This window comes from Uloborus diversus, chromosome 3, assembly GCF_026930045.1.
Source record: "Uloborus diversus isolate 005 chromosome 3, Udiv.v.3.1, whole genome shotgun sequence".
Classification (NCBI taxonomy): domain Eukaryota; kingdom Metazoa; phylum Arthropoda; class Arachnida; order Araneae; family Uloboridae; genus Uloborus; species Uloborus diversus.
Window position 1 is genome coordinate 20,484,788 of NC_072733.1, and position 23,602 is coordinate 20,508,389.

At 35.6% G+C, this 23,602-nt stretch overlaps 1 long non-coding RNA gene across 2 annotated transcripts in view; it reads left to right on the top strand.

Moving 5' to 3' along the window:
• Window positions 1–306: 306 nt before the first annotated feature.
• The window catches only part of LOC129218403 (uncharacterized), a 61,768-nt gene continuing 38,472 nt past the window's right edge, over window positions 307–23,602 (top strand). Inside the window, exons 1-3 of one of the 2 annotated variants that reach the window (XR_008580324.1) lie at window positions 307–450; window positions 17,249–17,379; window positions 17,698–17,776. This is a non-coding gene — a long non-coding RNA (uncharacterized LOC129218403). Of the gene's footprint in view, window positions 455–17,248; window positions 17,380–17,697; window positions 17,777–23,602 lie in introns of both variants that reach the window. The other variant, XR_008580325.1, reaches the window with a different exon arrangement.

Here is a 23,602-nt window from a genome sequence, read left to right on the forward strand (position 1 = left end):
CATAAACAAATTTCTGGACCTCCTGACACGAACATAAACTCTTCATCAATTTCTTTTAGTTTTGGAATAGTTTCCTCATTTTGAAACATTGCGCATCCACAGTCACATTTTATTAGCAACTACACGCGCTTTCGGAAAGAAAAACTATTAAACGCGTATTCTGCTTTCGCACTGCGGTAACCGGTTGATCATAGAACGCTGCGGTTTGTAACTGGTTACTTACCGGTAGACCGGTGAGGTTCGTCGAACGCAAGCATTGTTGTGTATTAATTTCTACTTTTACTTCTTCTACCATTGTAACTTCTACTTCAACTCCCAGTCCAGATGTAGTTTCGTGTTTCTATTCGATATGGCGTGTACGTGTACGTACGGCGAGATGTTGTCCTTGAATAAATCATGTAATAATCAATCTCGTCTTTCAATGGACTATGAAGTACTAAATACATAATAGTAGGTAAAACAAAGTCCCCTGGGGGGCACTAATTAAAAATTAACTATGCACTGCTTTATCATTATTTTTAAACATAAATAAAACTTTTAGTGTAATATAATTAATTTAAAAAATCAACATTAAGAATGAAGCTTTAGCTTTTTGTTGAAAGAACTTTCTTTTTAAAATGTTGCTGACAAATTCAGTGAAAGTAGCATGTTTCCTCCGGAGAAAGAAGTTTTAAGCACACAAATCCTAGAAAACCATTCTACAGAGCTGACTTTAAGGATTGCAGTCAATGCTGACTCTAGTATTTCTACTGCCCTGAACAAAATGATGCTGTCCCCTCCCCACGATAAAAAAAAAAAAAAAAATTGAATAACATAAACAGGGGCGGGCAAGGTGAGCTGCTGCCCAGAGCACCAGATCAGAGGGGGATTGAAAGAGACTCAAATTTAATTATTCCTAAATTCCCCCCCCCCCCCCCCCCGAACAGTTGCAGGTTGTAAAATATATTTCAAATTTTTTCTTTCGAAATTATATTTTCTTATTTGAACTTTTCTGATGGATCAAGTTATCTACATAAAAAGATCTATTAGTAGGAAAAGAAAGGTAAAACTGTGTGAGAAAAACAAATGTATGACTTTGAATAAAGTCAGCATTATTTGGAAAAATTTATGGTGGAGACTGTTTTGAGATGCTATTGCAGGATTTAAATTAAACTAGAGAAAATAGAAATTTAAAGCAAGTTCCACTCAATATCGTGTCAAGTAGTTATTATCTCAAAGTATAATCTGCTCGATATATTTTTAAAAAATCAGGCTGCATTTTGACCCATATAGATAAGCATATATAATTAAAAAATATATGATAAGGACTAATGCCCTGCAATTTCCTAGTATACATTGGGAACAGGTTTGGAATAATTTTAAAATTAGAAGAAGTGTTCTAGTTGTTTGAGTGTGTACTACAATGTGTTCCAAAATGTTTGCTTAAAAAGAAATTGTTCTGAAATGTGCTCTGATTGTGTTCCGCTCAGGATATTTGTCAAATTTGAACTTAGGAACACATTTCGGAAGAGACTAGGGACACATTTGAAAGTAGATATGGAAGTCATTTGGACACACTTAAAAAATTGTTGCGTTTTTTTGTACAAATACAATTTCAGCTGCTTCATTTAACTACTAGTCAATAGAATCTCTCAATATGACACTGCTAGAAATTCTGTTGCAATGAACCGTGTGCAGGTGGTGTTATGGTGTCGTCAAGATGGATTGAGTTCAGGGTTGGCAAGTTTCTGCCGAGGCGGTTAAAACCACTGGTAGAAACTGGTTAAAACCTGCATGGCAAAAACCACTTTCAGCCACTTTGCAGCAGAAACTGGCAAAAACTCGCAAAATAAAAAAATAATTCTTGATATACAACTGAAAATGCATGGAAAAAATAATTAATTGTTAACCAAAGTACTGTAATTTTATTACAAAATTATCACAATTCAAAATCAAATGTTACATTGTTTAGACCCTGCATCCTGCAATTGCCTCTTAGAAAAGGTGGGTTCAAAAATCTAAACAGTTCTCAATTTACTACGCACAAATGAGAAATTTTAGAATATTCTTAAAACAGAAGAGCTAGCAGACAATGCATCAAGGAGCAAGCAATGTTTGTGAAACTTTCATCTATTGTATAACTGGTCCACCATGTAGTAACTGGGGTTGTGGTAAAAATTTGACTGGAAAAATAGGTTTGAGAAATGGGTCTAATTTGTTTTTCAAAGCTGTGACATTAGGTACAAAATTTAGGCAAGTAAAATTCTGGCACTTTCTTCGTGAAGCACATGACATGATAGTTTCAATCACAAACAATTCAGAGGAAGCATATAAGTGAGCTAATTACAATCAGTAATGCCTGTTTAATTCTGTATGTCACTCCTCTTTCCTAAGCACCCCTGTATGATTTTTTATTCTTTGTTAAATTAATCCAAATACTACGAGCCTCTGCAATTGGAAAGTTCCTTTTCTGAACTAAATCAAGGGCACTAGCATGGGATTTTATTTTTTTAAATGATGAAATGATGTTTAATTTTTTAGTTTACTTAAACAAATATCATTTACTAATTACTTGAGTTATTAAAGACATTTTTAAGTTTTTGCCAGTTTTTACCGGTTATAACCAGTTTCTGCCACTGCCACGGCAAAAACTAGTTTCTGCCGGCAAAAAGCCGACCGTGATTGAGTTCCCTAGCTCATGGGTGCAAGACCTTCCGTCTCAGGACGGATTTCCATCTTGACAAAATTTCCAAGACGGAGGTCGGGACGGAAAAATTCGATGACGAAAAGAAATTCGATGACTTTCTTTTAGTTTTTAATGAAAAAAGAAAAATTGAGTTTTTGAAAAATATGCTTTAATATTACTGGACCGTTCCATAACCACGAATTTACATCGACATTCTCTCGGTTTTCCGCCATGGGCTCGTTTTGTTTGCAACGTGGTTTTGTAGGAGTGGCTTTTCGACTCGCACCGTTTCACTTTTTTTTAGGTGTAGCTCTGTTATTTCCAACTCACTGCATTGACCAAGGAGCTGCTGGTTGGAAACACCGATGAGCGACCGTTCCTGCATTTTTGACAAAGACTTGAGGAAACACTAAATTCTCTCATTGAATCTAACACTCGCTAGACTGGGAATATTGGAGGGGGGGGGAGAGAGAGAGAGAAAGGAAAGAAGAAAAATAACGGAGCATGAGTTTGCGAAAAAACGCTGCTCTTGCAAGGAGGGTAATCTGTTCGCAAACTAAAACGTTGGTTTTAAAACGTTGATATCTTGGATAATCTAAGGCGGGGTGGGGGGTTACTCACGGGTTACAGTATAAAATATCGAAAAACTGAATTGAAAATATTTTTGAAGCTAGGAGTGGTTCGATATTTCTCCTCTGCAAACCCTTAAAAATTTAAAAGTCAAAAAGTTTTAGGCTGTCTTTAATGATGTAAAAGTGGGGAGGGGGAGGTTTTAAAAAAAATCGAAGACTGGAGACTTAAAAACACTAATTTAGACAATCTTTGGTGAATTTATGAGAGATGGTTTTGGTGTTTTAACATGAAAATGTTTTGTAGCTGATGTATTAAAAACTGAGGCTATACGTAAATGACTTAAGTTAAAGGGCATTTGAGACCCTCTTCCGAAAAGTGTTTGTAATTGAAGTCTTAAAACTTTCATGCTGTCTTTGGCAATGTTAAGAGGGAGGGATGGTGCTCTCTTTAGGCGAAATTCCGAAATTGGAGTCTTAAAAGCGCAACTTAAGACCATCTTGGGGTTCGGGGTTCTCCTTTCCCAAAAAATATTCAAAGCTGAAGTACTCAGCTTTAGGTAATCTTTGGAAGACTTAAGAAGAGGGAATTCGAAGGCTTTCTCTCAATACGTTTTAGAATTTAAATTCTTAAATCTTCGGTGATGAAAAGGGGAAACCGTAAATTTAAGTAAAATTTAGAGAACTAAGAGGAAAGAGTTCGGGGGGGGGGGGGGGTCTCCCTCTCCGGAAGTATTGAAATGCTATTTTAGCTATTTTTGAGTGAGTTAAGAGTTAGGGAATTCAGGGGTCTTTCTCGAAACGTTTTCGAAATTGAAGTCTTAAAACTTTGGGTTGTCATTGGCGATGTGTGGAAGGGAGTTGCTCTCTCAATAGAAAAATTAACCTTAAACAAAAACTTACACAGCATTTAGTAAACACAATGAGAGAAGGGGGGTATTCCGCACCCTCAGCCCGAAATATTTTCGTTTCTGAAATTTTTAGAGCTTTGTTTTGGGCTATCTTTGACTGACTTAAGGGGGAAGGATGTAGGAAGATTCTTTAAAAAAGTTTCCAAAATTAAAGTATTAAAATTTTTAGGCGGTCATAAGTCATGTTTATAGGTAAGAGGGGTACTATTCCTACAAAACAATTTAGAAACTGAAGCCTTAAAAATTGAAATTTAGGACATTTGTGGTGAATTCAGAGGAAGGGTTTCGGGAGTTCTCTTCCGAAAATTCTCTGATGCTGAAATATTTAAAGCTCTACTTTAGACTATATTTGAGTGCCTTAAGAGGGATGTGATTCGGGAACCCTGCCTGGGGTTAGGATTCGGTTCCCCTATTTCTTTTTTTAATTAATGAATGTTGGAAAGGGTACCTTGTTTAAAAAATATACCTACTTCACTGAAGCGATTTTTTATTGCTAATTCTATCTTATAAAAGAATTCTTTTTCAAATGAAGACTGTGTGGGGGAATGGTGACAGTTCATTATCATTAGTCGGCTTTACCCTTCCCCCACCTTTCCTTTTTTTCTAGTTTGTTAGCGCTACCTTGGTTAGACTTTCTGATCAGAACTGATTTATGTTGCAAAAGTGAAAATCTTATGTCCTAAGCAATTTTATTGCTACAATAAAAATGTTTACGATCGGCAAAAAACTAATGGTGGGGTGCTGCAAACGCTTTTACCCCTTACATTATCCAACATCGTCTAAAATTGCGTTTTTGAAACTTCAATTTCGAAATGTTACCGAAGGTGGGTTCCTGAACTTCATCCCTTCAATAGTGCATTCAAAAAGCGTACAAACGTTATGAAATTTAAATTACAATTTGTTTTTAAATCTTCAATTTCAGGAAAAGCCCATAGCGTCTCCCCCCCTTCTCTAATATTTTTTGAAGGTTGCCCAATATTGTGATTTTGGGACTATCAGTTTGAAATAATTGAGGTAAGAGCCCTGAACCCCTCCTTTCCCTGAACTTTACCAAAATGGCCTACCATAGCGTTTTTTGGACTTCAATTTGAAAAAATTTATGGGGGAGACCCCCAGACCCCCCTCCCCCCTTTTATTGCCGGATTTTAGACTTTCTGGAATTGTGATGTCAAATCACTTAAATATTACAATTTTAAGGCTTAAAATTTAAATCAAGCAAATTCCAAAACTGGCATTGTTAAAATTTACAACATTTATACAAATTTTTCCTTAAGCCCGCATGTGGGTGGGGGAGGGGGGGGCTGAAAATATTTTCCATCTTGAACACATCACCAAACTTGCACCCATGCCCTAGCTGAAGAACATCCATTGTTCAGCAGCGGATGACAGCTGCCCTGCGAGATTTTACAAACCACAGAAGTTAGACTTGCAGGAATACAATTCCCTGCATTACCTTTAGACCCTTTCTTGAAGAGAGCCGTTATGTTAGCCAGTTTCATGTCCTTGGTACTGTCTTTAAGCTATAAGAAGCATCGAAATTGTTTAAAATGGCATCCATGAATTCCTCTGCACGTTCAACTAAAATTTTTGGATAAATATCAGGTCCCGGAACTTGTTTTTTTTTTCAAATGAAATTAATAGTTCTCCCTGGAAAACACAAAATCTTCAAGTTGTGTAATGGCTTGTGTCTTGTTAGTGTCAACTGTTGAGATACAGTTTTGTTAAAAACACAGGAATTTTTTTAATATATATGGAACATTTACTATATTCCTCTCGTTTTGAATTAAATTTCCATGCTAGTCGACCGGTGGGCCAATTTGACTAATTATTGAGTTAGCATAAGCAAAAAACCTCTTAGGACTCCTGTCAGTATTATCTGCTAGCCTTTGATCCTATTCTCTTTTCTGAATCCATACCAAATACTTAAAATTACGTCTTGCCTTAGAATACTGGAGCCTATCTACATGCTGACCAGTTTTTAAACTCATGAAAAGCGGCTTGCTTATAATCGGAAATAATTATATTTTGGGAGCTCATTGAAATTTAAGCATACCTGTCCAGTCTGAAGCAGGCCCAGATCTATAAATTTTGGGCGCTCCTGCAATAAAACCTGTAGGGCCCTCCCCAGAGGCCAGCCCAGTACAACATTAGTAAGTCTTAGTGCAAAATTTTTCTTATTTTCTTTTTCAATTTCTTCAAGTTGCTGTTGGGTCTCTGAAGCACATGCACCCACCCCCCTACACTGTGGGATCTGCCGTTACTCAAATCTGGGCCTGGTTCGAAGTTTTCTTGGAATGCCTCAGACTGAATACAAAGAACAGCTTCACTCATTTTTAATAAAACAATTTGCAGAAATAATGAGCAGAAAAAAATTAATGAAACAATTACTGACCCCATAGTAAAATATGTATGTATGCTGTAGTTTTATGGATATCTCAATGTGGTTACGTAACTAAATATTACATAAAAACTAAACATTACTTAGCTTATGTACACTGCATGTTTTTATGGATGTGATAATGTCACACAAATTAGGAAAAATTACTACTTTTGTGGGGTTGTGAGCTCTTGGAATAGCTTATCGAAAGAGACTCTAATGAGAAAGGGCTTTAAAACCCTTTAAAACCCTTAAAACCCTTTCACTGATCTTCATTGAGGACTAATAAATTGACTGGGACCAGCCTAACTGGGCCCACAACCTCTTGCTGGTCATCACATTTGTATTTGTATTACAGGAACAGATTTCTTTTAATAGAAACATTTTCTTTCATGATTTTCAATATTTTGAGACTCCAACCTTTTTAAAGCTTTTTATTTCTACTTTTTCATTTTATAAATGCATTTATTATGGAAAATGAAATGCCCATATCATAAATAAACATCTTAAAATTTACTGCTGATGTATTTGTTTTTATAAATGCTACTACATGCATTATAACTTATTAATTTCACTTATTACTTCATTACTTTTTCTTATTACTTCATTTTTTTATACAAACATTTATAAAAACTTCAACTGATCTTATTTTCATTTTTCATTCTCACTTTAAAATATTTTACAACCAATTGTTCATATACATATTTATGTATGCTATTTTAATATTAAAATATTACTTGAATAGGAAGAATCTACATAGTATTTATTTATTATTTTTAGACTTTGAATTTTTAACTCAGAAGTTTCAATTTACTGAAAAAGTGTACAAAAAAGGCATTTTGTCTGGGGTGGTTTTTTTTGGGGTGGACAAAATAGAACTGATAACGTGAAAATTGGAAAAAGATTAGTTGCATTTTGACAAATTGCCTGTATCTAGAAAACTAAATTACAGGCAAGACAAATTTAAAGAATCATTGGCAAATTTTAATTGTAGAAATGATTAATAGATTTTGACTTGATGAGCATTTCTGCCTACTTATCTAATAAGGTGGATTCTTAGTCCTTCTGACATGTTCGCACGGGATTTTTGATTTGTGAAACAAAATATGCTGTGTGGATCCGCTTTGTAGGCCATTGATTGGGCAAGTTCGTTACCCTCAAATTATTTTTTTTTTGTTTCTATGAAATAAATTGGTAACTTGAGGGTTTATATGCAATGGAATTGCCATTGTAGTAAAATTTTCCAAGCGTGTTAGTTTCATTATTTTCAAATGTTTTTGTTAAAAAACAATTTTTCTCTAAAAAAGATAAAACATTAATATTATTAAGTGATGCAGCCAAGATTTAACTTTGGTTCCATCAACTCCTTTATTCGAGGACTCGGAAGTTAGAAATTGCTGCCACTTGTGTCTGTGTATCTGTCTGTGGCACTTTAGCACCTAAATGGATGGACAGATTTTGAAAAACTTTTTTTTGTTTGAAAGGAGAGTTGATCGAGAATGTTCTTTGCTAGGTTGCGTCTTCGGATGGCATTAATTAACAAAGATATTATTTAAAAACCTCTAAAAGGTTTTTCGCTATTTTTGCAGTGAAGAGGGGACATGATTCAGTTGTTTAAATTTATTAAAATGAAAGATGTTACGGGGCTGAAGTTTAGCACTGAAAACAGGACGAGCGTTTTAAGCTCTTGTTTTAAGCTATTTAAATCTCAGGCTAACATGGATATTAGGAAAAATTATTATTTTAGCAGGGTAGTGGAACCTTGGAACAGCTTACCTGAAGAGGTGGTAATGAGCAAGGGAGTAGATAGTTTTAAGAAGGCCATTGATCTTCACTGGGGATTGTAAATTGACTAGGACCAGTCTAGCTGGGCCCAGAGCCTGTTGCTGGTTGTCACTTTTGTATTTGTATTACTTTGTTTTGTTCAGTATCAATTTAATTATTGAGCAATCACGATTGCTTATTGTTCTCATTTGACAGTCCTTGACGTTGTGATTATTTTTCAGCTTGGACCAGCAGCACCGCCCACCGGTGCGGCGGCGGCACGGCTGCTCTGGTCTTGAGCACTGTCCCCAGGAATCCACTTCTGCTGGGTGGTGGCGTCCATATCCTTCACACGCATGCTCATACACACTCGCCAACGCGTGAGCGCCTTTACACACATACACCGGCCTACATACACACACTTAAGCATACACACACCAGACGTGGCTCCAAGGGAGGGGCAGGGGGGGCAATTGCCCCCCTGTCGGAAACGTCTTGCCCCCCCGTCGGGGAAAATTTAGTATTTCGTCGGGGAATCTGTTTGCTTTGGCGTTTATCGTAAATGATAAAAATTTTCTCATATATGAACTCGAAAAAAAAATTAGTAGAAAAAAAGTAGAAGTATCTTATATATATATATATATATATATATATATATATATATATATATATATATAAAGGAAACAAAAAATAAATCCCCTTTGAGGCAAGGTTAGCCCGAGTCCGTATAACGTCGTCCAGATGGTGACAAAATATAGCTATTGCTTCGGGGGAAATGGTGTGTTTTGATCCTTGACATTTCTGTTTGTCGATGCAGGGTGTCGATGAGCTGGTTTTGACCTCAGGGTGTCCACTTAGACTAAAAGACTACCACTTAGACTACCCTCCCCGTCCCTGCAGAATGTAGTGGTGATTACCAGTCAGGCCTAAGGCGTCGTCATCGGGTTACGAGATAAATACGTACCGAATGACAATAGCCGAGACGAGAGGAGAGGGGGGGGGGTCATGGGAGAAAAAACATGCTTCGGAGATTTTTGCTTTTCTATTACATTCGCTAAACAGCTCTTCATCAGCATGTCAAGTGTGCAGACCCAGACGCACTCATTGGTACGTTTTAAAGTACTTTATTTTCACTCAGAAGTTACAAGTAAGTTATTACTATAGTTATTTACAGCTTTTCTGATTATTGTTGGATTATTCTGCAACAAAACATATCGATGAGTAAACTATCCTTTTACCTCATACAAGGAAGTGTACTAAAGTATGTACTAAAGTTAATGTTTTAATTTTTTAGTGTAATGATGTCTTGTCGGCAAATGCTAAATGCAGGAAAAAAATTCTTTGGACTAATATAATAAAAGCAAATAGATGTTTAACATTTTAAATACATTTTTCTCAAAAACTTAGATTGATCTTGTTTGTAGACTGCATAATAGTTTTGTTGGGAATGAAGAAGAAATGAGAATGATTTACTAAACATTGGGCTTGGCGAATCAACACACCAAACAATCGTTGGATTATTAAACGTCGGGTTGGTGGCATCGGGCGTCGGGTTGGTAACATCGGGTTTGTGTTCTTTTTGAGAAAAATGTCTGGGGGAGGGGGAGGGGCGAACCTTTTGGAAAAGGGAAAATTAAAGAAATAAATAAATCATGTGTTAAAAGCAATTGAAAACATACATTTTGCTTCCAAATTTATTTTCTTCAGATGTTATCATGTAGTCGAAACTCATGTTTCTAACTTTAAAGTAAAAGCTGCGCTTAGCCCAGACCGCTGTAATCATTTGATCGGACCAAGTCCAATTCAAAAGTCAACATTGCTCCTTCGAGATCGATCAAACCATCTTACAGACTGATACCAGACTCAATCTTGTTTAAGTTTTTTTTTTTTTTTCAAGCTATATTCTATTTTTTTTATTACGCTTTTTTTTTCCAAGTACTAAAATAGTGTAAAAAAGCAGTGCTGCGCAGTCAGAGTCGGACAGATTTTGGACACAAAGAGTCTGAGTCGGCATTTGTAGGTTAAAAATTCCAAGAGTCGGAGTCATTTTCCCTCAATGCCTGTAACACTGCCAGTGATCGCGGGGTCGGAGTGAGAGTTGGAATCGAACTGATTTTAAGGTAAAGGAGTCGGAGTTGAATTGTTTGTCGGTGAGTTGAAGGGGTGATTAAAAACTAATTGTATCGAAAGCCAATGTGAGCAAGAAGCAATGAGTTGTCTTTTCGTTTCCCGCGCTGTATCTCTCTGTCGACTGCTGTCATTGGTTTTTCGAATCAAAAACAATTTTTACTGTGTATTATCTTAATTTTTGAAAGAGTTTATAACTTAAAAAAAGTTTTGTTTGCCTATTTCTGTCCTGATATTTTTGTAGTTCCAACTACATCTTATAAGGCTTCAAAATGCAGAATTTTATATCTATTTTTCAAAATTTCCTCCGGGGAAGAAATCCCCGGGCCCCCTACAATTGGGAATATTTTGTACTCCACTTACTTAAAGGGGAGTCATGTGTCACTTTCTTGATAACATTTCCCCTCTTAAGGTCAATCTAACACAGGACATCAGAAAAAACACATTAAAACACGATCATCAAAAATTAAAGTATTGCTGTATGTATCAGATGAAAGAGACAGACATAGTAAAGGAGAAAAAAAAATTAAAAAAAAAGCCTCTCTCTCTCTTACACCACCGAGAGAAACGTTGTTAAAACTACAAAAGGGGTCTCATACCTAAAATAGCTTAGGGCCCCGTTAAATCCAGCCCTGAGTTTGAGTCGGCTATTTTCCCTCCGACTCCGTAGATCTGCAAAAATGGTCCATGTAGATAAGTTTTGAGGTAAGACTTTGAATTTGCATCCCCCCCCCCCCTTAGTCTGGAAAGTGAATTAAAACTTGAAATTTGAAAGTATGACAGATTTCAACTGGCATGTTCAATAAAAAGTTTGAAACTAATGGTTATGCATTTTCGAATTATGAATGCTTCAAAAAATTTGAAAAATAAAAAAGTTAGGTATATAGTTAATTTAAAAAAAAGAAAAACCTTACACAAGAGAAACTTGTGCAATTAATGTTAATTACTTTGATACTTAATAGGTTTGTTTATGGCGTAATATCGTCGGCACTATGCTGAACTACCGAATGTGAAAATTGGCTCTTTTCAGGAGAGCCGAAACAATATTTTTGTCCACCAGACGCTTTAGTTATTTTCAATGTTTTGATTTTTATAAATAACAGTAAATAAGTGTAAATCTTATTGTTTGAAGTACAGTAAACTCTCGATTATCCACGAGCGGATTATCCGCGAAAGTCTCAGAAGAAGAAAAAAAAAATAGTTAACTTAATCCTTGTGGAGAAAATTTTTGTTCTTCAAAAACACGGATCTGAAATCAATTCGTCCCAGATTTTTTTTTCCCTTTCCCATGACAAGTGCTCCTTCTCAAAAAACGTGAAAGTCGTTATGCATTTTCATCAACTTCTCTTTGACACGTGCCTCAAGGGAAAGCGTTCAGCTGATTTCGGTAAAACACATGTGTTTACTGAAGACCCCTAGTTTATCCCCGAAGGAGCGTATGACATTATCCTTATCATCTGTTCCGATTGAGAAAGGTTAGGAAAACGCCTGCAGGTCTTCTGGGAATTCTCTGATGGGGGTGGTCTTTTTTGTTGTGGTCACTGTTTTCACTTCTGGGCTGTTGAATGTTTTAGGTTGACGGAAAGTTTCTACTCATGATTTAAATTTTAATTTATTCTAGTTCTGTAGAGCTTGAAATACAAATATTTTTTAATGCCGCATCTCTTTTAAACGTTTCACGTTTTATTTACAATACAATCATTCTCAAGCAAAAGATAATTTCTGTCTTCTTTACCTCTGGTTTTAAACCTTTTTCGCATTATCCGCGACTTTCGTTATCCGCGGTATCTGGGCCAATAATTCCGCGGATAATGGGGAGTGTACAGTAGTAATAGCCCTTTCTGAATACTACGGCAAACCATTGAATTTGAAAAACGAGATTCGCGATTTTCACCTTCGTTTGTACCGAGTTTAGCATAGTGCAGATCATATTATCAAGTTTCGTTTTTTTTTTTTTTGGATTACACAAAACACACACACACACACACACACACACATTACTTTCGTTTAGTACATTCAAAAACTTAGAACCAACGGTGAGCAGTTGAAGTCGGACTGATTTTGAGGCAAAGAAGTCGGAGTCAGGAGTCGAAGGTTTAAAAATTCAACAGTCGGAGTCGATCATTTTCCCTTAAAATCTGCAACTCTGCCAGTTTGGGTGGAATCAGAGTCGAAGGCTCTAAAATTCCCTGCGGAGTCGGTCATTTTTCTTCCGACTCCGCAGTCCTGCTTAGAACTGCTGGTGTGACTATTCATTTCAATAATTCTCGCTCACTACATTTTAACTTTTATTTTCTATTTCAAACACGCTTCGGCGGCCCACACATTTTCCTCCAAATAGCTGTGATTTGTACGATGATATTTTACCCGTTTCCAATTTCTATTTGTTATCAAATAAAATACTTGTAATGAGTTTTAGCAAACTAGGCTCTTCAAAAGATTTTCAATTTTTTCTCTTGATTCTGCTTTTGCGCTAGCAAAACTTAGTAGTTGTAATCGTTTTCCCTTTTCCATGCTTTCCCAAGTTATCCCGGAAAAATAATATAATGAAAGAAAATATAAATAAATTTAATTTTATACCTGTTCTGATTCGCGAGGTTCATCTAAATATAAAGCTAGGTATCGGACTCAAGTTTCTTCTGAATTTTTTAACTTAATATTAGTTACTCTTCTTTTGTTTACTTAAGATGTGAGTTTCTCTGCTCCCCAATAAATATTTTGAGCTAGTGGATGAGCACCGCTATAACCTTGAGCCCTGGAGTTTCCCTCCGTAAAATTTGTGTTTTTATAAGGTTTGATTACGGAAGGCGGGGGGGGGGAGGAACCGTCAGTATCTTAATCGATCAATAACCCCATCACCCTAACGTTACCAAACATGACCTACAATTGCGTTTTCGATGCATCAGTTTTAAAACTTTTTCGGGGGTGCACCTCGACTCTCACTCCCTATAAAATACCATTACAGATCGACGAAAATTTCGTTTATTGGACTTCAATTTCTTAAAATTCTTTGGGGGTGAGCATCCAAACCCTTCTCTCCATGAAATTACCGAAGATCATCTAAAATTGCGTTTTCAGAGCTACAATTTCGAAAATTTCCCGGGGGAGAACCCTCGGACCCCCCTCATTTCTACACGCACAACTAAATTCCTGTTGTTAAGTTTCTTTCTCTGCATAAAACTCTGTTGAACACACATTTATAATGATTTTACATCATATTCAGATTTTTCGTCAAATTCTAATTCTCAGACAGTTTTAGTTTATTGATCTCGCGATGACCCTGCTCACAAAAGCCTAGTTTCATGTTTTTCATTTTAAATTTAATTTTTTTCCCTACATATTTCATTTTATCTATTTTAAAATTTTTATTTTTTGCTTTTAATTTTTATAGGGAATTCGTGTTCTTAGACGCAAAGAATGATTAAATTCTTTGTCATTTGAATTAGAGGGGGCAGAGCCTGATTACCGCTGGTGCATGTGGGGCACAGGCCCCTCCTCTTAGATTTCAGGGGGGCCTAAAATCCCCTTAATTTATCATGTTAATTAAAAATAAATAATGATTTCACTCAGAATCTAGAGTACAATGATATCATTGATAGTTTTGCAAATGCCAAAACAAGGAAAAAATCTATTTGTTGATAAAAATTCGCCTTAAAAGTGTGATCTCTTTGCAAATCAGAAAACCACTCCAAATTTAGTCTGTACTTACTATTAAAAGTTATATGATAGATCATTTTGGTATTTACGGTTTACTGCAACGGGCAAAGTTTAACCACATTTACATATTTATCGTAAACTACTAAATCTCTTCTACTTTTTAAATGTATATATTACAGTGATATGAGGTACCACCAAATTTAGTACGGTTGTGTAAGAACGCAAGTATCGAAATATTTTATTGCTTCAACATATAAAAAAAAGCTGGAATGGGGGGAGGGAGGGGCGGCACAAAATGAATTTCCAGAAATAGAAATGTGCCCCATGTCTAGTGTCAGGATGATCAGGCTCTGGGGGGGGGGGAATCTTGCAAACTAAAATTTGTCTATGCCCCCCTGTCGGGCAAGTTTGCCACCCTGTCGGGGACTTCCTAGCGCCACCACTGACACACACACAACTAAACACACATAACCATCCAGGAGGAGGGACATGCTTGGGGGGGGGAGCCATTTCTAGAAACAATAACTCTAATGAGTAGGGTCTTGTCGCAACTCGTGATTGCGAAAAACATAATTTGAATTCGAAGTTTCAGAATTCAAATTAGAGTTGATTAGAGGACGAGGGTCACAGTTTTTTTTAAATTATTATTACTTTCAAATTTTCTCCTGCTATTCTAATGCTTTATGTTTCAAGATTGTCTCATGAAAATTAGTTTTCATCTACTAGTCTAAAAATGGGCACTTAAGCAGTCGCTGTAACTTTGGTAACGTTCTGATAGACATTCTGATTGTCCTTTCTATAACCTGCCATCTCTTGCTAAATTTGGTGACTATTCTTAATGTCTTTCGGCTTTAAGACCTTATGTTTTGATAAGCTATCGAGAGCTGAGCTTCTGCTCTTCTTTTCAGTTTTGTGCAAACTTCAACATTTTAGGAAAAGTTCCGGCTGTTTAAGTATAAAAATAGATTAAAAGAACTAGAGGGCTCCTGCACTTCTTTTGGCTACTATTTTTTAGAAATTATGCTCTGAACAGGGGGATGAGGGCAAAGAATATGCTCTTTCAATTGCTACTTCTTTTTTGTTTTTTTTTCCCATTATTTGCATTATTCGTATGAAGGAATCTACTACTATGCTGAATTCTGATCCTGATTATAGGCTTGAAATATCAAACAACTTATAAATAAATTATACTCTGAAAGACAACAATAAGTCTGGCATTAAATAAAAAAATTTGGGATTTACTTTATGCCTTATTTTGATTGATATTTAAATAAGTCATTATTAAAAGTTAATATTTGTTTCAAATATGTATCATATAATGTTTTGAATATCCAAAGATTTTGCAATGACAGAAAATAAATTAATAAATGAAAATAAAAATTTAAAAACTGACTCACATACATGGTCATAGTAAGATAAAAATATAAACTATCTGCGTACACAAGTCAAAACTAAATGCATGAGTGGTTAGACAAAATTTTTTGTAAGACATTGTCCATTGGCATAAACGAAGGGGGCCTAAAGGGGCAAGTTACCCCCTACTTTTTTTGAGCCATGGGCAAAGTGATTATTTTGCCCCCTAGTTTTTAAGCAAAGGATTTTTTAAAATTGTTTATCAAATGATCTATACCTTATTTTCAAATGAAAATAAAATGTAATTCGCATATTACCAATGCAATTGTTATGAATTATATGTGTTGTACCCTTGTCTTCAACCACCAATTAGTAATTTCAACCTATAGTTTATCTGTTTTTAAACTGCACCACAGCAGCACAATCTGAACCATAGAAGAGGCCTGTGTACCTGGTCCCAAAGTGATGATGAACCTCCCTCCCCCCACAATACATATAGGCATGTAATCCTAGTTTAATAAATTTAGGTAGTAAGCAAGGATTAGATGTCCAAAAAAAAATGAGTGTTCCCCCTCCCCCCCTCCATCATATTTCTTCTCTTTTTTTTCTACTTCTGAAAATAAGAAAGTGTTCAAAATACTGCTCCACCGAAGCCCCTCCTCCCACACCGGAAGCATAATAGAGCATCTTAAGTTTCATTTTTAGGTCTTCAATTTCGCAAATTTTCAAGGGGAAATAACCCAATTACCGAACAACATCGAAAATCACTTAAAGTTGTGTTTTTGGAGCTTTAATTTCCAAAAATTACTGGCCTTAATATTACTAAATACAATCGTGTTTTTAAGACTTGAATTTCAGAAAATATTCGGGCAAGGGTCCCTATACCACCTTTCTCCAACATCATAAGCAATTAGGTTTTTTAAACTACACTTACAAACATTTTAAGTGGAATAGCCCCTGAATATAAAGCATTGGTTTAGTTTTTATCACCATAATTTTGAAAACTTTACCAGGGAAGAGCTTCAGAACCTGCTTCCCGTAAAATGTTGAACATTTGTCTAAAATTTTGTTTTTGAAACTTCAATGTCGAAAGCAGGGGGGAGGAGGAATTGAATTCAACCTATAAAAAAAAATTCCATCGGGAATCCCTTTAGCTCCATCCGTTACCCTAATGCCGATAAATGTGGCTTATAATCACGTTTTTAAAGCTCCAATTTCTAGAAATTCCCCTGAGACCCTTGTACCTTTTGTTCTCCTAACATCAACGAAGAAAGTCTAAAATTGCGTTCTTAAAGCTACAAATTTCAAAATCTTTCTCGGGGAGAGCCCCCGGACCCCCCTTTTCTATCAGATCAAAATTTTTCTTTTTTGATGTCCCCCCCCCCTAAAAAACTTTTTTTCTGGTTCACTGAAATAGAATACCACTTTTGTTCAGGGTATAGGTCATCGTCATTGATAACAGAGTGTGTACACTGTACAGATACTTCATCCCTAGAATCCTGGAAAACATCTTTGGAAGAAAGAGAAATCATTTCTTGAGCTTTCTATAGTTCATGAGTTATTCGTGAATTAAAACACACGCAACTTAGAAAAAGAAATCTGTACTTAAGGATTACAAAACGTAAGCACAACTGTTTGGTGCCATTGATCGTGTAAACTATCACAACAAAAGAGGGTCAGCATATATTTTGGGAGGTATATGCGTATTACTCTCTGTAGCTCGGTTCTGTTTAAACTGAATAACATACATTGCAATAAAAGTTATTCTGATTTCTTAAATTTATTAATTTATTTTTTGAAAAAGTAATTTTTTTCATTATTTTAGTTGGATGGCAGAATATGAATCAAATTTCACTTGAAAAAAAATTTGCCCCCCCCCCCCCCCCACTTCACGTGGCCAAGTTACTCCTCTGACAGTGTCATTTGCTCTCAATCATGTATCCATCAAGGTGAAAGGTGAATATTTTTTCATTAATTTGTGTACCTATTTTGAAGATAATCAACTTTTAACATTGATATAAATTAACAATTACCAGACAATGCTTATATCTATAGCAAATGTATCGGCACACAGCGTACGCATGTGCGCATATATTATCTAGCTATGCTCATGGTGTTATTTTTTTTATGATTCAACATTTTTGACATATTTGAAAGAAAAAATTTCACCCTCGCTAATTTATATGAAGATTGTAATTTTTATGCATATTACAGCATTTGTGCATATGCCTTATGAACTGTGAATTTTGTTTTCATAATTGTTTTAATTTTTAGATGACTAGAACTGAACAAAAATATAGAAGAACTTTGGCAGACATTGTTAAGTCTCTGCAAAGTTGATGCTGTTATTCTGGTAATTATGAACTCTTTTCAGCATTCATTCAAAATCTATTCCATTACAAGAAAGATAAACAGATTTATAGAGAGAGTCTTTTACGATAAATAACTCTCTATTTGTGCCAAAAAAAGTAAAATCATTTCATTAGGTTTGAAATAAAATGCTACATTTGTTATGTTTTGTGTGGTTTAGTGTCAAGGGGAATGTTAGATGATGGATGAAGTTTCAGTAGAGAGCAAATCTTTTCCGAAAGAGGAGAGACTCGATGTAGATGCTCAAAGTTTTGACCAAGTGAGGTGTTGCAGTGCACACTTCATACTAGTCATGGATGCATCCAAGGGAGGGAACCTGCCCCCTTCTAAAATTTGAAAATATTTGAAATATCCCCCCTCCCTTCCCCCCACCCCAGAAAAAAGATTAAGATTGCTTCAATTTCTAAATTTCTCGATGTGTTTGGCCCACACAACTTTGCCCCACCCGCAAGGTGAATTTATAAATTGGTTTTATCAGTTTTAATTTTTGTGGTTATCAATTACAACCTTGTACCTGGTACTTCCTGGTACAGAAGAAAGTAGTTCAGGTTTTACAAACAACTGCACTTAATTTCATTTCAAAAAATGCTGATTCAATAGCGAAGCAAAGTTTAAAGGAGGAAAAATAGACTTTTTTAAGGTTACTCTTGATTCTGGCAACCCTGATATTTTTCTCTGCTTGATGTTCTCTGCAGGCTGCAATATTTCGACAATGTTATTTAATGAACACTAGGGGGCTATCGCCCCCTGCTCGCTATCGCTCGCCAACCCCCGGAACTGCTTACGCAGTTCCCTGTGGATCGCTTCGCGATCCATGCTCGCTTCGCTCGCTCGCTGTATGCCAATACATTAGCCTAGCTAAAATTTTCCGTAAAAATTAAAGTTGGTAATTGCATTTAGGTCACCATCCATTTAACCAATATGAAAATTACGTTCATAATGTTAATTTGTCTGCTTTAGCCAGATTTTCGACAGTTTAACTTTGATGTATGTAAGATGACTGCCTTGGCAATGTGCACAACTTTACCATTATAGATACAAAAGTGTCTGTCATTGCTTTGGAGAGATTGCACTTCTACCTGTTGGTCCGCGGAAGGTATTTTATTTCCCTTCTACCACCCATTGGAAAACCAATGAAGGCATTCCCCTATCCGCCACCTGGGGACGCGCCCTCTAGGGGTTACAGGCTCCCCCGAGGGATGTATTTACATTATTTACACTCTTATATATTTACATATTTACACTCTTATATATTCTAATCTGAGAAAACTTCCTCATATACACAATTAAAAATGTCCCGTTTGGGAGCCACAACTGACACTGCTTCAAAAGATCTTGTTCTTGATAATGCCACATAGAGCTGGCCATGACTAAAAACAGGCTCAGAGAGCACCAAACATATTTTCTCAAACGTTTGTCCTTCTTGTTGTTATTCTGAATCCTTGCCACGTCACGAACAAAAAATGGTTTAACTAAAAACGCGAAAACTCGCCAAGGCTACTTTGCTTGCACAATACTAAAACTACTATAACCCTAAACAAATTTGGCGAAACCTTTCAGCTGAGAATAAAAGGAATAAAGTAAATTCTTTCTCGGTTATTCATTTTGAACTGAACTGTCGTACTGAAGCAGAGAATAGACGACGCTCAAAGCGCCTACGCGTTCAAAACAACATTGCCGATGAACATGATTGTGGAGCAATTGGCAGAAAGAGCGTAATACTGCAAATAAATATACTAAATGTTGCCATGACGGAAAGGTGCGGTTACCGGCATTGTGTGACGCACCTGATCTGTTGAAGGAACTGCTGACTGAAAATTCCCCAGCCGCTAAAAATTATCGGCAGCGAATCAGAGAATACAACTCTGGAAATGGCTCGTCTTAAATTGGATTCAAGAACGGTTTCCTGCCTTCTTTGAGCTTTTCTTTGCTGATTAAGGTTGAAATGGGCCACAGCCCGACTCAAACTCATCTCAAAAAAAAAAAAAGTTCGTTGAGTATTCTGTGATTCAAGATTTCAAAACAACGTAGAAGTTTGTTTACATGATTTATCGGCGAAGTGTTGCCAACAGAGGTTTAGAAATTCACCCCTTCATTTGCCGGCACGTAAGAGAATTATATATATAGATTAGAGCATTCGCTCTCTTCATTATTAGTGAAGTAAAACCCCTCTAATGCAGACCCTAACCGGAGACATTTTTTTTTTGTCCGCAGTAGAGGGGTGTTTGCAGGACATGGGGTTTAATAATGTTATTTGCCTTGGAATCAGGAGAATTAAAAATTGTCCGCGTAAGATGGGTGACCGCTTTTGAGGAGTGTCCGTTAGGAGGGGTTTTATTGTATTTTCATTTTTCTGTAAATATAAATGAAACTTAAATTTGTAAAGGTAAAAAAAATATAATGTAAAGTTCCTTTACATTATTTTCATTTTGCTTTAAATGTAAATAAAACTTTGTAGTTGTTACCTATTCCCCTGGTGTATGAAAACCTACACCAGGTTGAAAAGGTCCCGACGCGCTAGATCCTCGTAAATAAGATCCTGCTCATCGCACAGCTGCCTCCATGAGGTGCCAATACAAGCAAGAAGATGAGCAGGAGGGGAGAAAATCTTCTCCCTAGTTAAAAACCTAAAACACACTTAGTGTCCACTACAGAATCAAGCCATGGCAGATTGAAGAGGTCGAGGACCAGTGGCGGATCCAGGGGGGGCTATGGCCCCCCCCTTGAGGTCCAAACTTACATTAGATAAAATCGAAATTTTAAGAGACTTTTAATACTGCAATACATTTGCCAATTTAAATATGTATTACATTTAAATATAACTACTGTATATAGTGGCATATTTACAGAAAGGGGGGAGGTAGGAGACTATAGCCCCTACCATTCTCCCATTTAGTCAAAACTTAAAACATAAATGTGATCTGCAATGGAATGGAAAGGCTTGGAAGAAATAGTTTCGTTCTGCATTTTTTTTTTTTAATCTGAAGTTATAACTTACCAACTTAAACCAGCCATATATATTTGACTTCGTCCTCAGGTAAAGGGGGGCTATAGCACCCCCTCCCTCCATGAAGTCAGAAATAACTGTAAACAAAACCGAAATTTCGAAGATTTCAAATACTTCAATACTTTTCCGAATTTAAATATGCATTTTATTTAAATAAATACTGTGGCGTATTAATGGTGAATTGCACAGGGGGGGGGGGGCTAGAGGAACTGCAGTTCCTTATCCCATTTGGTCAAAATGTACTACAAATTATAATCTGATTTGCAATACAAGCCAAATCCAAAATAATAGAATACTTCTCACTTTTAAGAAAAAAGTTTATTCTAACCAAATATAAGTGCAAATTAGGTATTTAAATGAACGTACCACCTTTCTTAGACCTTAAAATGTGCCATTTCGAGAGAATTTGCTGTCTGGTTAGGATTCCATCCGGGCCTGGAGACTTTGTCAGATCTTGGTCTTGAAGGATGTAATTAAGTTCATCTGTTGTGAAATCATCATTAAATAAAGGATTCTCAGCTTTGTCATCTCGGCAGGATTTCACAATATTTTTTGGAATCTTAGACAGCCCCATATCTGATTTGTCGAAAACCACTTTGCTTTCCTTAGCATAATGTTGGGTCAAGGCCTCTGCTGCCTAAATAACACTTTAAAGTGTGTAAGTGTAAATAAATGCTTTTGATTGCTTTATATGAATTCGTGATTATGAGCTTAATAAAATTGTTTAGTGATTTTCCTAAATACAGAAGTATGTTGTACCTGATAAAATAACTAATGTGTGTTAGCAATGCTTTCAAACAGAAAAGTGAACTGCTAGTGACATATTATGGTAGACAGCAGATGGTTTCTTTACAGACTATTGGGTTATCCATCATTTCATACAGTGCAAAATTAAAAATAAAAAAAATGCTTTGTTCAATGAGTATGCAGAATAGTAGGGATGACAAGTCACTTCATTTAAGACAGAAAAGTGGCTGAGTACGTGAAAGAAAAAAAAAGGCCTTTTTTTTTTACTTTTATGTTTTGAGACATTTAAAAAAAATAGTTGCCGGCTGCAATGTGTTCCTTGTTTTTAAATATCTCTAATATCTGCATAACTTTCACATTGTTATTGAAATAAGTTTGGTATGAAAGCATGTCAGAAACATTTGTGTGTAACTGGAGAGAACTCTGCTTGTCCCCAGGTAATCCCGCTTAAATACCATGCAGCTAAAGTGTGTCTATTCATCAAAGAAGATGTTCATGATTTAATCTTAATGCTACTTAAAAATTAATGGGAGACTATTTTAGATACTATTTTTGTTGTATGGCGACTTTTTTGCAGACTATTTTTCATTTAAGAATCTCCTAAGACGACTATTTTTAGGGCAATGTCTTAGTGGCAGCCCTGTAGGTACAAACCAAAGAAATAAAGTTCATGCTACAGTTTAATTTAATAGTTAAACTGAAAGTAACAAAGAAGCAATGGGAAAATATGTTTGATCAGAAAGTTACACTACTAAGTGACATGTTTTTTTTTTTTTTTTTTTTTTACAAAAACTAGCCTTTTTTTTATTTATTTATTTTTTTGCTGACCACAAGTTTACACCTATTCCCTTCAAATGTACATGCTCAAATATTAAGAGTTGCGACAGTATTTTTTAAATAAATATCTTAAAATATACAAAATTGTCCACTGTGCTCCTACATGGGGTGCATTTGGACATGCTTGGGACACATTTGAACACCATAAATAAACCAATATTAATAATTTAAAGTGGCAAAGTTAGTTTAAAGTTAGGTAAATTGAAAACTCTTCATTCGCCAGTAACTGCTTGATCATAAATTATTTTTTAATTAAGTAGAAAGTTTGTGATTCGGCACTTCTAATAAGTTTAAAAGTCTGCTTGGAATGAACGTGTTTGATGCCATAATATCTAAACATATTTTTTTAATGTGTCAATATTTTATGCATTAAAGACTCGGGGCTAAACTTGTATTCTTTTGCCTTGAAAGAGACAGATTTGGACATTGCTTAATTTAGCGATTTGCTTTCCTTCAGTTAGTATTTTATTTTTTAACACTTCTGCACAGTTAAATACAAGCATTCTGGTTTAAACATAGGCCAGGTCATATTGTACTATTTGAAATAATTTTATGAGGTATGAAGATGTCGTTTTTTTCTTCTTCACGTGTCAAGACAGATTCACTGTTGTTCTTCCATCCAAACTTAACTACTATGCTAATACGAAACCAAAGAATGATAGGGAGTCTTAGTTATTTAAAAATCATTTCAAGAACCATATTTCTTAAATTTTATGTAATAACTTAGTTATATTATAGCATTAGAGGCACATAGACTGTCCATGTGTGCCTGCAAAGCAGTGTTCAAATGTGCCCCAAAGTTAGATATTTCAAGTTTCGTTAAACCTAGCCTAGAAGATTTTTTTCAATGACAAATTTGGTTAATGAATGATTATATTCTATGAAAAAGCTTTTTTTTACATAATTAATTTTCCTAATGCAATGTAAAAGTGTTTTTATTTGCATTCAAATAAATCAAGTATAAATTACTTTTAAGTTTCAAAACTGCTTAATTGTCATATAACTCAGAAAATTTTATTGCTAATTGTTTCTAATTATCTTGGGAAGTGGATCATAGTGATGCCATTAAAATAGATATTTTTTTTCATAATTTTCAAATTTTTTCTAAAAATTTGGGAAATTTAAACTTTTTACATGTGCTCCTGTTCAAATGTGCCCTCCTCCCCTACTGGAAATTTTAAAAATCGTTCTAAAATGTACTGTAATTTCTAATCACTA